Source organism: Salmo trutta, chromosome 16 (genome assembly GCF_901001165.1).
Source record: "Salmo trutta chromosome 16, fSalTru1.1, whole genome shotgun sequence".
Classification (NCBI taxonomy): Eukaryota; Metazoa; Chordata; class Actinopteri; order Salmoniformes; family Salmonidae; genus Salmo; species Salmo trutta.
The window spans coordinates 42,411,369-42,427,459 of record NC_042972.1 but is presented as its reverse complement, the minus strand read 5'-3'; the positions used below and the strand labels follow the sequence as shown (position 1 = coordinate 42,427,459).

The 16,091-nt window shown below is 45.8% G+C and overlaps 1 pseudogene; it reads right to left on the bottom strand.

Moving 5' to 3' along the window:
* Nucleotides 1-2,157: 2,157 nt before the first annotated feature.
* Nucleotides 2,158-16,091, bottom strand: part of LOC115149818 (complement C3-like) — a 31,594-nt pseudogene continuing 17,660 nt past the window's right edge.

Below are 16,091 nucleotides of genomic sequence, written 5' to 3'. Positions count from 1 at the left end.
TCGACATGAGAGAAATTACTCCCAGAAACAGCCCATAATATTGACGTTTTGTGGCTCTTTGCCTGTCCGGTCTACTGAGGCGTTTGAGGGGACGCCTGATACACTACCAGAAGAAGGCAGAGAAAAGAGACAAGCCACTCCCTTATCAACAAAGCACCTGTGTTTGAGGCTGTTGCTCCAAATCCTCCAGTGAACCTTGCAGTCAGCAGCAGGTTGTTGCTAATGTGAGTCTTGGAGAAACACTCACATTCTGCATCTGATGCACATGAGCTAAAATGGATATTCCCATCTTTCAATGACAAAAATCCTCAACACAGGTGAAAAACTAGGTTACACACACTGACCTATAGTACAGTAATCAGTAGTTAAATTGGGATTTGGGAGGTGGGGGGTCCCTAGTCAGAGGGCGCCCAAGCACATACCACAGCAACCCTGGATGAGAGACAAAAGACACATCTCCTTCAAATGTTGATATTTGGTTATGTTGACAACCAAACACATTTCAGTTACACTTTTGTTAACTTGTCGACAAGTTAACAAATACGTTCGATTCACGTCTCCACCTAAACCAAAACGTTAAAGAATAGGATTAAGCCAGTGGCTCACATGCAACTATCCAAGCAGTACATACATCTCCTTTAAATGTTGATATTTGGTTGCGTTGTCAACCAGGCAACAATTCAATATTACTTTTCTCATACAGTAAATAGCCTAAAGTTAAGACTATCTTACAAACTGATTTAACAGTATTTATTCAACTTTAAAATGAGTAGTACACCCATGGGCATATTTTGAGGTTAGCCTCATGTAACTATAAATGGCTTCTTATGGAATCATAGAAAGTGGGCATGTTCAAGACAGCATGCAAAGGTCACAGGTCTGTGGAGATCTTCACAATTGCTATAATAATCTGAGCAGAATCTCAAACAGCAATGATCACTTGCACTTTGTACTTTTAATGTAATCTCAACTGCAATCCAGGTCATTTGGTTGTGCTATTAGATGAAGAACAGTGATAACACATTATGTTGTTGTACTGTATAAATACAAAATATTTGACATCTTTTAGATGGTTGAAAGCATAGTGATAACACATTGTTAATTCAACAAACTTCTGGCTGTTTTTTTCAGTGGCTGATTAAAGGCTGAAATATCCTTGATCTACATCTCAAATATTACCCAAAGTTTCACGTTGGAATTACATGGTGTGTTCAGTGGGTAGCAACATATTGATGATGACTTGAATGTCCCCAAAAAAACGTTCCACTGGCACTGATCCAACACAGGATCATGCACTGTGAATATAATGTATGTCTATCTGTTACACCTGACCAGTGTGAGCCTACATTTAGCGCCGGTCTTCCCCACACATTCAACCCCATCGGCGCCACAGACGAGCGCCAGCGAGCATAACTCATGCTGCTGCTAAACACTCCAGTTGTAAAATGGTATATTTGACTCATTTCTTGGATTTGAGAATTAAATGTTGCTTAGTAACGCTAGAAAGCTCCGTGATCCTCCTCTTTTAACAGTGGCCTAAAAACTGCTTTCAAATGTGTGTTTTCCCACTACTGCATTAAGAATGTTGTACAGTAACTGGGCATGTGTAGCATAATTCTCACCCTATGCGGCACTCACCATTTGAATGCGCCTTGAGAGGAATCTTATGTTCTTGCATAAAATACTGCAGGCTTAACAACTGAATAGGTCAACTATTCTACTATGGTTTGTCTTATTTAGCTGTTGCCTACTCTTGTTTTTGGCTGTGGAAAATGAAATGTGGACAACAATTTTTCATTAGACAATTCAAATAACCAAAGGTATTCAACTCTGTCTGACTCTCATTTTGGATCATAGGTACCGGGTGTCGAACCCGGCCCAATTTAACCCCTGACAGTAATAACAGACAGTCAGCTCACACTCACTCAAAATTGAAGGGTTTTCTATGCATGCAGGCACCTTTCACTGCAGTGCCAATAATGTCAGAGGGAGTATGTAAGGTAGCCAATTAATTATCCTGTGGTATGGCACACGATGCCCTCTGGGCCAACCAATTAGGTGCTGACAGCTAGGAAGAGATCTACAGCCGCCTGAAGGCCAGGATGGGCTACAGGACTGAGGCTGCATGGGACTGCAGAGGGTTGCATGGGGCTTGGGCTAGGGCTGCATGGAGGTGAGGATAGAGGACTGGGGCTGCATGGAGGTGAGGATAGAGGGTTGGGGCTACATGGAGGTGAGGATAGAGGACTGGGGCTACATGGAGGTGAGGATAGAGGGCTGGGGCTACATGGAGGTGAGGATAGAGGGCTGGGGCTACATGGAGGTGAGGATAGAGGGCTGGGGCTACATGGAGGTGAGGATAGAGGGCTGGGGCTACATGGAGGTGAGGATAGAGGGCTGGGACTGCATGGAGGTGAGGATAGAGGGCTGGGACTGGGGCTGCATGGAGGTGAGGATAGAGGGCTGGGGCTACATGGAGGTGAGGATAGAGGGCTGGGGCTACATGGAGGTGAGGATAGAGGGCTGGGACTGGGGCTGCATGGAGGTGAGGATAGAGGGTTGGGGCTACATGGAGGTGAGGATAGAGGGCTGGGACTGGGGCTGCATGGAGGTGAGGATAGAGGGCTGGGGATACATGGAGGTGAGGATAGAGGGCTGGGACTGCATGGAGGTGAGGATAGAGGGCTGGGACTGCATGGAGGTGAGGATAGAGGGCTGGGGCTACATGGAGGTGAGGATAGAGGGCTGGGGCTACATGGAGGTGAGGATAGAGGGCTGGGGCTACATGGAGATGAGGATAGAGGGCTGGGACTGCATGGAGGTGAGGATAGAGGGCTGGGACTGCATGGAGGTGAGGATAGAGGGCTAGGACTGGGGCTACATGGAGATGAGGATAGAGGGCTGGGACTGCATGGAGGTGAGGATAGAGGGCTGGGGCTACATGGAGGTGAGGATAGAGGGCTGGGACTGCATGGAGGTGAGGATAGAGGGCTGGGGCTACATGGAGGTGAGGATAGAGGGCTGGGACTGCATGGAGGTGAGGATAGAGGGCTGGGACTGCATGGAGGTGAGGATAGAGGGCTAGGACTGGGGCTACATGGAGATGAGGATAGAGGGCTGGGACTGCATGGAGGTGAGGATAGAGGGCTGGGACTGGGGCTGCATGGAGGTGAGGATAGAGGGCTGGGACTACATGGAGGTGAGGATAGAGGGCTGGGACTGGGGCTACATGGAGATGAGGATAGAGGGCTGGGACTGCATGGAGGTGAGGATAGAGGGCTGGGGCTACATGGAGGTGAGGATAGAGGGCTGGGGCTACATGGAGGTGAGGATAGAGGGCTGGGGCTACATGGAGGTGAGGATAGAGGGCTGGGGCTACATGGAGGTGAGGATAGAGGGCTGGGACTGCATGGAGGTGAGGATAGAGGGCTGGGGCTGCATGGAGGTGAGGATAGAGGGCTGGGACTACATGGAGGTGAGGATAGAGGGCTGGGACTGGGGCTACATGGAGGTGAGGATAGAGGGCTGGGGCTACATGGAGGTGAGGATAGAGGGCTAGGACTGGGGCTACATGGAGGTGAGGATAGAGGGCTGGGACTGCATGGAGGTGAGGATAGAGGGCTGGGACTGGGGCTGCATGGAGGTGAAGATAGAGGGCTGGGGCTGCATGGAGGTGAGGATAGAGGGCTGGGACTGGGGCTGCATGGAGGTGAGGATAGAGGGCTGGGGCTACATGGAGGTGAGGATAGAGGGCTGGGACTGCATGGAGGTGAGGATAGAGGGCTGGGACTGGGGCTGCATGGAGGTGAGGATAGAGGGCTGGGGCTACATGGAGGTGAGGATAGAGGGCTGGGACTGCATGGAGGTGAGGATAGAGGGCTGGGACTGGGGCTGCATGGAGGTGAAGATAGAGGGCTGGGGCTGCATGGAGGTGAGGATAGAGGGCTGGGACTGCATGGAGGTGAGGATAGAGGGCTGGGACTGGGGCTACATGGAGGTGAGGATAGAGGGCTGGGACTGCATGGAGGTGAGGATAGAGGGCTGGGACTGGGGCTGCATGGAGGTGAGGATAGAGGGCTGGGACTGCATGGAGGTGAGCATAGAGGGCTGGGGCTACATGGAGGTGAGGATAGAGGGCTGGGACTGCATGGAGGTGAGGATAGAGGGCTGGGACTGCATGGAGGTGAGGATAGAGGGCTGGGGCTACATGGAGATGAGCATAGAGGGCTGGGGCTACATGGAGGTGAGGATAGAGGGCTGGGGCTGCATGGAGGTGAGGATAGAGGGCTGGGGCTACATGGAGGTGAGGATAGAGGGCTGGGACTGCATGGAGGTGAGCATAGAGGGCTGGGGCTACATGGAGGTGAGGATAGAGGGCTGGGGCTGCATGGAGGTGAGGATAGAGGGCTGGGGCTACATGGAGGTGAGGATAGAGGGCTGGGACTGCATGGAGGTGAGGATAGAGGGCTGGGACTGGGGCTGCATGGAGGTGAGGATAGAGGGCTGGGGCTACATGGAGGTGAGGATAGAGGGCTGGGACTGGGGCTACATGGAGGTGAGGATAGAGGGCTGGGGCTACATGGAGGTGAGGATAGAGGGCTGGGGCTACATGGAGGTGAGGATAGAGGGCTAGGACTGGGGCTACATGACATTGAGGCTGGGTAAGGGTAAGAGCATTGAAGTAAGTAGGAAAGTAAATAAGAAAGGGGTTTAGGCGATAAGGTAGAGTGACCTAGGGGAAGAGTGAGAGGTTGGAGGGAGAGGGGGATGAGGGGCTGAATGAGAAGACATCAATGGAGGGATTGAAGGCCTGGAGACAAGGGGAGTAGGGAAAGTAGAAGGGTAGAGAGCTGAGAAAGAATCTGAGGCTTACACAGTGAAGGTGTGAGTGGTTATGAAGGAGAAGGGTTGGGGGAGAGGTGCCAGGTAGATGGACACTGAGGTGAGGGGCCATGGAGAGGGACACTGAGGTGAGAGATTATACTGCTCAGTCCCGTAGAACAAGTCATTTCACCTCTGTCAGCTCTACACAAAGACAGGCAGAGCCCTCTGGCTTGGCACATCCCCCTCAAACAAACAGCAGAGTGCAATGTGGGAGCCGAGCCCAGAGCCATGACACACAGAGCAGAAACATTCTAACACACCAATCACTGCCTTCAGGGAGATCCAGCTGTTATACACACACACACACTGCATCTCTTCCAGAGGTGTAAAACCTGTGGATAAATCAGCTGTGGATCAGGGCTTCTCTGACTTCATCTCTCTTACAGCAGTCTGGAAAGGTTGGGTTCATCTCAACGCTATTAAAGGACACGTGTCTGTTATAGTGGTCAACTCAACATTCTCTCCACTACAGAACAAAGCGTATGGTAATCAGATAAGCTCAGGACAGCTGCCAATAGCGGAGCTTCAGAAGGAGAGCTCAGGTCTCGTTGGCAGTGACAGTATGAACCCACAGACTGCATGGACCTGATCACTCCTCAACAAGCATGTTCAGAACTCCCTCAGAAACAGGCCGCATGATGAAATCACTGACTGACTGACGGACTGACGGACTGACGGACTGACTGACTGACTGACGGACGGACGGACTGACTGAAGGACGGACGGATAAATGGAAGGAAGGACAATGGATGGATGGATGGATGGATGGATGGATGGATGGATGGATGGATGGATGGATGGAGCAATCATTTACCTTTCAGTACTGAAGCAGATGCTCTACTAGTCTAGCTACAATGTTACAGGACTCTATGAATGCTCCAGGGAAGCAGATGGAGGCATGAGTCAGCCTTTCAACGGTTCCACAGCCAGTGGGGTGTGGTGAGAAAGGCTGTGTTACTTACATAGTCAATGTTTTATTTTTTCTTCTCCATTCGACATAAAAAAAAATTACATCATTGTCTGACCCCTGACCCCTATGGGCTGTTCCAGATGTTTCCAGATGGCGGTCAGCTGTTAGCCGAGCTCTTAGCTGAGCTAAACTAAACAGACATGTCAGCAGTGCTCTGCTCTCCCAGGCCAGGCCAAGCTGGTGGGGGCCTACAGGGCCAGAGAACAGGGACCAGGGCTCTCAGCCTGCAGCAGGTGCCACCATCTGGCCAACGTCACAGCACTATAGCCTCCAGAGAACAACTAGGCCAGGGGTTCTCAAAGTGGGGTACGCAGAGGTTTAACAGATTAAACTCATTTTGGCCAAGGGATCCGTGGAACAGTTTAGAGGGTATAATACAATACAATACAATATAATATTATTAATCTACAATATATGTTCTGAACCCTGGGCAACATGGGCCCGCGAGGCTCACTGGGATATTGGTATCCACAGTGCACCAATTATACATTTTTCAACTTAATACTTATTGTATACTTTTTTACATAAATGCACCGCCATTTAAAGCTAGAATCCTTAGTTGCTACATTCAATTTTGGTATGGAATAGCATGATACACCCAATGACTCATAAAGAATATAACTTATGAGCATAGTTCAACTCCATCAGAACCCAAAATATAAGCTTGTTTTACGGCAATGTTTATAAACAATGTAGATGGTTAAAACTATAATTTTGATGTCATGGATGGTCTGTCCTTGCATCCATAGCTCTGTCTATGAATTTGAGAGTGGTTATTTCTCCAGGCCCATTTCTTCAGCTTTTTACCAAAACAGAGGAATGTGGAATTGCAGGAAATTAGCTTGAAAACTCCATTTTATCACTGACACCAAGAGGTGGGTCTTTAAAATGTTCCTTCCCAGGGCCCGAGACTTGGTTCCTCCGGCCATGCACTGCCGAAGTAAAACTCCTTCAATAATATTTCTATCTCACTCGAGTTATAAGGGGTCCCTGATGAATTTGCTATCACAAAATGTCTCCCACAAAGTTATAGAACCCCTGAACTAGGTTACACATCCATGCTTCAGAAATACAGGAGCTTACTTCCAGAAAATAATTTCAGAAAAATATTACCCTAACCCCAGACCTGACGTTAACCTTAACCTAACCCTTAGTCTAAACTTGAACCTAACAATAACCTTAGCAAGCAGTTGCTTATCAACAGATAGTTTGTGGATAGTATGACCATCTGTATAGTATCTACAAATGCACTAATAATGTGTGACCTATTCTAGATTGGATTATTCTACGATATTCATTTTCAAATCCATGCAGGCAAGAACACACTGTTAATCAATTTGACATTCAATTCAACATATGAATTGGCTGAAATTGAAACAGATGGCCTTGTGATGATGAGAAGGATGAGAGCAAGCAGGATGAGAGAGGGAGGAGAGAGGAGTGTAACTAAGCAGTTTCCCCTCATGAAAGAGTGGTTGCGCTGTTAAACGAGTGTGAGGTTAACCTCTAATTACAGGGTGCTCCCTCCCAACGTCTCTCTACAGTGATAGAGATTTACAGTATTTATCCTCTGCTCTCCCATCCCATCCCCCCATCCTCAGGTGATAAAGCACTGGCATGGTGGAAATTGATTCCTTCAGCCTCTATGCCTGTATAGCTTATATGACCCGATTCAGGAAATTAGGCGTATGTCGCAAGTCACAACTTCACAGGAGAGCTGTTTGAAAATAAAACATATTTTTTTATCAAAATGGATTTTTTGGCAGAAATGCCTTCTTGAACATGTGAACTTTCATGTGCTTTAATATCAAACTTGTATGCCATCTGTAAATACGAACAAAATTGTTAAATTACGAGCCTAAGATCTTTAGCCAAAGAAAAAGAGCAACCTTCCCGCTAGCCATGATTGGCTGAGATAATGAGTGGGCTGGACATGCTGAGAGATGAGTTTGGATTGGTCTACCATATAGCATGCGTCTGTCTATTGGAGCTGGTCAGTATGTTTAGGTAATCGTGTTTAACACGGCTTTTCATTTTTTTTTACTGCGTAGTAAAACTGCATATGTCAAGTTAGAGTGTACTGTTAGCTAGCTAATGTTAGCTAGCTGGCTCGCTAGATAACGTTATGTGTATGCTCTCCACTTTCTGGAGGACCGAGATTTGAAATCAGTGGAATTCGAGTATGATAGCTAAGGAGATAGAGAAAACACCAGTCTGGAATACATTGTCAAACAAAGACAACCATGCATGGCATCAGACAGGAGATGCATCCAACCATGATGTATACTGGTAAGATTTTCAGATATTACACATTTCTAATTTTGACAGACTGTGGTTTAATTTCAAGTGTACTGTTAGCTAGCTAATGTTATGTGTATGATCTTATTCTTCGTATCTCAGACACATTTGCTTGATTAGTTCTAGCCATAGAACCTGATGGTTAGCTACCTGCAGATTAATGCATGGTAGTAACGTCATGAGTTGTTTTTATGGTCCATTGTTTAGCTAGCTAGCTACATGTCTTAACAAAAGACTGCTCTAATTTTGACAAAGTATTTTCATTTCAAGTTAAAGTATACTGTTAGCTAGCTAGCTAACGTTAGCTGGTTGGCTTGCTAACGAATGTTACATCATGCGTTGGGATTCATTGTTCACCTATCTAGCTACATTTTTTAATAAAAGACTCTCTACTTAGTGTGCCAGAGCACAGAATAACTGATGCATTTTTGAACGTTCAACACTCGTTGAATATGTCCGGTGTCAGTAAACATCGGCAACAAAGTGTAATTCAATTGTTGCCAGCAGCACAGGTACAGTCACCAACACTCTGGATAACGTGAAAAAGCCTAACCAGCTCTGCTAGGGCAAGTAAAATGGTCAGATTGGGGTGTTCTCTCATTATGTGTCTGGAAGTAGCTAGCCAATGTTAGCTTGGGTGCTTGACTGTAGTTCAGAGCTTTCGGAACAACCCTACTTATTGGGCAGAGCGTCCTGAACGCTTTGACCGCGAAACCACAGATAAAGTGATAAGGTGAGTAATGTTCAGTGAGCTGGTCTCTCTCTCTTAGAGAGATGGTGGGTTGGGTTGGATCAACCCTTAAAGAGATGGGTGGGGCTAAAGCTTAAGAGGGTGTGAACGAGGCTGAATGGGTGTAGACAAAGGAGGACTCTCCAATAGTAGTACCAAAACATTGAAAGACAGTTTTCTCAAAAGTGAGTTTACAAGTTGATCAACTTTCAAAGACAGAATTACTTTCCCATTGATTACTCAAATGCAGTGTATGATATACCATTTTGTATCGCTGAGTCTCTACTTTTATCCAATGTAAAAAACAGAACTTAAAATGTTGCTTCATAAGACCGAATCCAGGTGGTGAGTCACATATTGCTTTCTTTCTTTCTTGACCCCCCCCCTCCAGTCTCTCCTACTCTCCCCCCTCTCTCCTTCTCTAGATCCCCCACCACTCTCCTACCCTCTCCCCCTGTTCTCATTCTCTTGACCGCACTCCAGTCTCTCCTATTCTCCCCCTCTAGATCCCCCCCGGTCCTTATTGGAAACACATGTGTGGGGCCCGGATAGTTTTCTGCTTGGATTGAGCTAATCACGCAGAAAATTGTGGGAAGCAAACATAGCCCCGAGACCTAGAGAGATATGCTCATTACAGACCGCTAACGGCAGCCATGTTGGTCACGTCCCCACCACCGACCCTGACAACAATGCTCAGCTCAAACATAGCTGTCTCCTAGCCTTGGATAATAGATTAATAGATATAAAAAAACATGTCAGAGTGGGAGTATTTGTTGTGAATCCCTGTGCCCTGTGTGTGTCCTGCTACAAACAGATTCCCTCTGGCCTAAAGGCCTGGGTCTGATGAACACTGACATCCAGCTAGGGTGTCCCTGCAGCTTCTCTGAAAGATCAAATGCCTGAGAAATCATTCAGATCTGGGCAACAATCATAAATGGATGAAAAGCAATAATCACTGCATTCTCTTTAGTTTGGGTTTAATACCCATCAATAGGTAGTAAGACACATAGTGCAGGCTAATGTAGGTGTAAAGTATGTACTTTTCTACGCTCTCATTGTGGTCAAATACAACTGTCTTCTTTGAATGTCAATAAGCCTAAATAGAACACCATGAACACTGCCAATGCACATAACTACAGCAGCGAAGCAATAGATACAAATATTAATCAGTGTTTGGTTATCCTAGCACATGATGTACCTCTAGAAGGACAGCAACGTTGATCAAGTCAGTCCTCAAGCAATCACCCCACATAATTCACTAATACTGCTGATACTGAAGCAGGCCCAGCCCTTCAGAGAGTCCATTATATCAACACACGAGCACAAACACGTATGACAGGCCCTGACCCAGTCTGGGACTGCTTTATGAATCACTTCCCTGATGGGGAATACTCTGCAGCAAAGTCAGAGACACATAACCATGAGATGTATGATCCATGAGTGCCTGTGGCTCTTCCTATGGATCATCATGCTCCTCTCCTAATCCAGCTGAACACAACCGTGTCCTGTCTCCCAGCCAATGATAAGACTCTGGGCCTTGGCCCTGTACACGGGGTGTCTGTCTGTCTCCATCCTGCCTGTGTACTCATCCAGAGTCCACCTCCTCATCCAAGTCTATTAGTCATCAGTACCTCTGCTTGTTGTTCTAGCGGAGGCCATGAGGCTTGTTCTCAGATATACACCTGGAGCTGTAGAGGAGCACCTGCCAAACTGCATCCCACTGGGAGTGTGTGTGAGGGGAGTGTGTGTGAGGGGAGTGTGTGTGAGGGGAGTGTGTGTGTGAGGGGAGTGTGTGTGTGTGTATAGCACATAGCACACAGACCCTCGTCCATAGTCCTGCCAAACACATTAACCAGAGAGATGAATGACAAAAAGAGAGGGGAGAGAGATAGGCCTACATAAACAGATATCATAAACTCTCATCTCTAACCATGGCAAAACTAGGCCAATAATATCCAATGTGAGGTTTCTGAGTGAGTCAGACACAATTAGCCCCATTCTACCACTCAGCTGGAGAGCAGTTTATGTGACTGTATCATGATGCGTGTTGTCAAGTTAATAAACCACATCCACTGATAGGGACGACTTCACATGTTCATGACACAGAAAACCATTCAAGAGTTTAGCACAGACTTCTAGAGTCTGTTAATGGGTTAGGCTACCAACAGAAGTCTGTTAACGGGTTAGGCTACCGACAGAAGTCTGTTAATGGGTTAGGCTACCAACAGAAGTCTGTTAATTAAACGGGTTAGGCTACCAACAGAAGTCTGTTAACGGGTTAGGCTACCAACAGAAGTCTGTTAATTAAACGGGTTAGGCTACCAACAGAAGTCTGTTAATGGGTTTGGCTACCAACAGAAGTCTGTTAATGGGTTAGGCTACCAACAGAAGTCTGTTAAATGGGTTAGGCTACCAACAGAAGTCTGTTAACGGGTTAGGCTACCAACAGAAGTCTGTTAATTAAACGGGTTAGGCTACCAACAGAAGTCTGTTAATGGGTTTGGCTACCAACAGAAGTCTGTTAACGGGTTAGGCTACCAACAGAAGTCTGTTAATTAAACGGGTTAGGCTACCAACAGAAGTCTGTTAATTAAACGGGTTAGGCTACCAACAGAAGTCTGTTAACAGGTTAGGCTACCGACAGAAGTCTGTTAATGGGTTAGGCTACCAACAGAAGTCTGTTAACGGGTTAGGCTACCAACAGAAGTCTGTTAACGGGTTAGGCTACCAACAGAAGTCTGTTAACAGGTTAGGCTACCAACAGAAGTCTGTTAATGGGTTAGGCTACCAACAGAAGTCTGTTAATGGGTTAGGCTACCAACAGAAGTCTGTTAATGGGTTAGGCTACCAACAGAAGTCTGTTAACGGGTTAGGCTACCAACAGAAGTCTGTTAACAGGTTAGGCTACCAACAGAAGTCTGTTAATTAAACGGGTTTGGCTACCAACATAAGTCTGTTAATGGTTTAGGCTACCAACAGAAGTCTGTTAATGTGTTAGGCTACCAACAGAAGTCTGTTAATGGGTTAGGCTACCAACAGAAGTCTGTTAACAGGTTAGGCTACCAACAGAAGTCTGTTAACAGGTTAGGCTACCAACAGAAGTCTGTTAATGGGTTAGGCTACCAACAGAAGTCTGTTAATTAAATGGGTTTTGCTACCAACAGAAGTCTGTTAATGGGTTAGGCTACCAACAGAAGTCTGTTAATGGGTTAGGCTACCAACAGAAGTCTGTTAATGGGTTTGGCTGCCAACAGAAGTCTGTTAATGGGTTAGGCTACCAACAGAAGTCTGTTAATGGGTTAGGCTACCAACAGAAGTCTGTTAATGGGTTAGGCTACCAACAGAAGTCTGTTAACAGGTTAGGCTACCAACAGAAGTCTGTTAATGGGTTAGGCTACCAACAGAAGTCTGTTAACAGGTTAGGCTACCAACAGAAGTCTGTTAACAGGTTAGGCTACCAACAGAGGTCTGTTAATGGGTTAGGCTACCAACAGAAGTCTGTTAATTAAACGGGTTAGGCTACCAACAGAAGTCTGTTAACAGGTTAGGCTACCAACAGAAGTCTGTTAACAGGTTAGGCTACCAACAGAAGTCTGTTAATGGGTTAGGCTACCAACAGAAGTCTGTTAATTAAACGGGTTTGGCTACCAACAGAAGTCTGTTAATGGGTTAGGCTACCAACAGAAGTCTGTTAATGGGTTAGGCTACCAACAGAAGTCTGTTAATGGGTTAGGCTACCAACAGAAGTCTGTTAACGGTTTAGGCTACCAACAGAAGTCTGTTAATGGGTTAGGCTACCAACAGAAGTCTGTTAACAGGTTAGGCTACCAACAGAAGTCTGTTAATGGGTTAGGCTACCAACAGAAGTCTGTTAACAGGTTAGGCTACCAACAGAAGTCTGTTAATGGGTTAGGCTATCAACAGAAGTCTGTTAACAGGTTAGGCTACCAACAGAAGTCTGTTAATGGGTTAGGCTACCAACAGAAGTCTGTTAATTAAACGGGTTAGGCTACCAACAGAAGTCTGTTAACAGGTTAGGCTACCAACAGAAGTCTGTTAATTAAACGGGTTAGGCAACCAACAGAAGAGTAAAGGTTTCAACAGGACATCCATTTAATCATTAAAACAAAAGAGTATTCCTGAGACCAGTTCATTTCAATGTGTACTACAGGCTATAACTTTCAGTCCAGAAAGTGAGTTAGTAAAAGCTTTGCAAATTCCATCATTCTGACCGTGCAATTCCATTCTATGTTTTATCCAATGATGCCTTTTTATGATGTCTCTGATCTCATTCTACTGGCCTACTTAGTGTGGTTTCTGATGCTCTTTCAACATGGATAGCTTCATGTCTCTCAACAAATACCTTGGTACACATGGTTAGTGGGTTATAAACATGGGGTGCTAATCCAGGTGGTGATGGTGAGTCAGCTCAGGCCAACTGCTCCAGTGGGGGGTAGATTATCAGACCGAGATGGTCCCAGCAGGGTGGAGGTTCTAAGGGAAATGAGGAGGTTGTAGTGTGAAGGTTGGTTCCTCCTTGCCTGGTAGGAGCAGCATGCAACAGCTGTGTCTCCTCTCCCTCAGCCTGTCTGCACGGGTAATACCAGCTCCAAATATGTGCTGACACCAGATACCTCCCCAAACACACATGGTCGCCTTATCCCACACACACCCTACACCTCTACCATCCTTTCTCTCTCTCTCTCTCTCTCTCTCTCACACACACACACATCATACATACACACAACACACTGACCTCTACACACACAGCCAGGTCAGGCCAAAGGTCAAGCACACAAAGGTCATCAGGGCCTATTAAGTACATCAGGCCTCCAATGCTAATTGATACCATTGTGTGACTAAACAGAGCAATGTACAAGCAGATGTGAAACCATAAGACTCCATCTTCTAAACAACAACACCAAGTTACATTTCCCTACAGTTACATGTCTCACCTCCCTTTTTGTTTGGGGGTGTTGGGAATATTTTGGACTGTAGATATTGACGTTAGTGAGGGGAACCCTGGACTAAATATACAGTCCAACTGTTCAGCAGTAAACAACAGCAAGTGCAGAGTAAATCTTCCCTGGCTCACATACTCTCTCCAGTCTCTCTCTGTGCCAGCGAGTGCCAGATATGGATGAGGGTATATTAACACTAGCCCATATGGATCACTGAGCATATGGATCTCCTTACCTCTTTTCTCAAAATGTACCACACGGACAAACATGGATTCTCTCCAAAGAGCCACAGAAGGGTCATGTCTGTCATACGCTTGTTTAGGGACTTCATTCTAATCATAACAAAAGTGGAAATATAACACCATTGTTAGTGTACCAAATCGGACACGCATACATACGACATCAGTACACACACACACACTCACTACCATACGTTCCACCTGTTTGCAGTACAATCCAGTGTGACGAAGGCAGAGCAGGAAGGTAAACGACAGAGTAATTCAAACAAATTGGGCGTGGGTTTAAACCTGGGCCTCAGGGGCCAAAGGCCCTCTCATGTCAACAGTGTTTGAGGGAGAAAATGAGGGAGAGGGCTTGAGCAAGGGAGGGAGCGCGAGAGGGAAAAGAGAGGACTTATTTCTGTAGTCAAAGTTACCCTTTTTACATGTTAAACTGTATTTACTTTGGTGACAATTTCTAGTTACATATGAGTTCTTTCAGAGAGACACAAGACGGAGAGAGGGGAACAGAACAGAAAGGAGTGGAGGTGTTTGTTAAGACTGGTTGCTCTCTCTGAGCTGGTTGCCAGCTCCTGTCTGCTGAGGCATAGAGAGAAAGAGAGCAAACGAGAAAGAGAGAGAGCCTGGCTGCATGTTGTCTGTCAGTTCAGTGCTTTCAGGCGGCTATTCCAGCCCTGTGTTGATGGGAGGAGGACCGAGGAAACATAAATCATCCCACTTTTGTTCCTGTCAGACAGACACACCAAAGATAGGCCACTCACTCTCTCACTCTCTCACTCTCTCTACAAATATTCGCTTTTTGGATATCTCCCCCTTTCTCTCTGTCACTCTTTCTCTGTCACTCTTTCTCTCTGTCACTCTTTCTCTCCAACAGCAACTCTCTAGGGCAGAAGTAGACCCAACAGTGGGGTTAGAGATGTGGGGAGAGAAAGAGGGGGAAGAGAGAAAGAAAGAAGGAAAGAATGAAAGACAGAGACCGGGACAGCGAGTGAGCAAGTGAGAGAGCGAGAGAGAGAAAGAGAGGGAGAGAAAGAGGGAGAGAGAGAAAGAGTGTGGAGTTGTGCTTGATGGCTGGAGAGGATAACACAGCTCCGTCAACCCACCTTATCAGAGCTTCACTTACACAGCCCTTCCTCAGCGCAAACTAGCAAATGACTAAATTACTGTCAAATAACATAAGTGACGTTCATCACACAAAAATAAATAGAAGCAGTCTAGATCAACTCCTAGATCAAATATTACATTTGAGGCCAAGAGTATATGCGCACTCCATCCAAAATGTTCATTATTGTCATGCAGAAAAAAGTTTAGCAATTTCATTAGGGTGATTGGTACTCATAATGTCATAAGCCAGTTTGGAGAGGAAAGAGAGGGATTGTGTACAGAGCAGCAGTACATAAATACAAAATACATACATACCACTTGACTTTTCTGAGGAAAAGTTCAAATGTGATATAGGGTTGTCTCACCTAGCTATCTTAAGACAAATACTCCAAATGTATGTCACTCTGGATAAGAGTGTCTGCTAAATAACTCAAATGTTCATGTAAAATGGAACAGAAGAGTCTGAGTGGAATACTCTTACTGTGCCGTGTAGTGATGAAGAGAAGCAGCTCTCTGAAAAGAGGAACATGCCAAAGTACATAAACAAAAGACTTAAGCAAGGGCTTAACTAAACGTATTTACCACATACATTTACATACTACTGATTGTGGTGGTTTACTGGGCTTTACAATGAATCACTGATCTAAATAGACAACAAATGTACCTAACAGCCTAGTGCATAGGAATCCTAAATAGTTACTCACTATAACTTGTATTTAGATTAAAGTAAGTACTTTCCTTTTGCACAGACAAATCAAAATCAGTTTGCTTGCGCTGGATTTCTCCTTTAAGGCTATTTCATACTGGATCTGTCTGAAACTTAAATGATACCTCAGCTTTACAAAGATAAACAATGTAATAGTTCATTAAGAAACTATACATCAAATATACAGTACCAGTCAAAA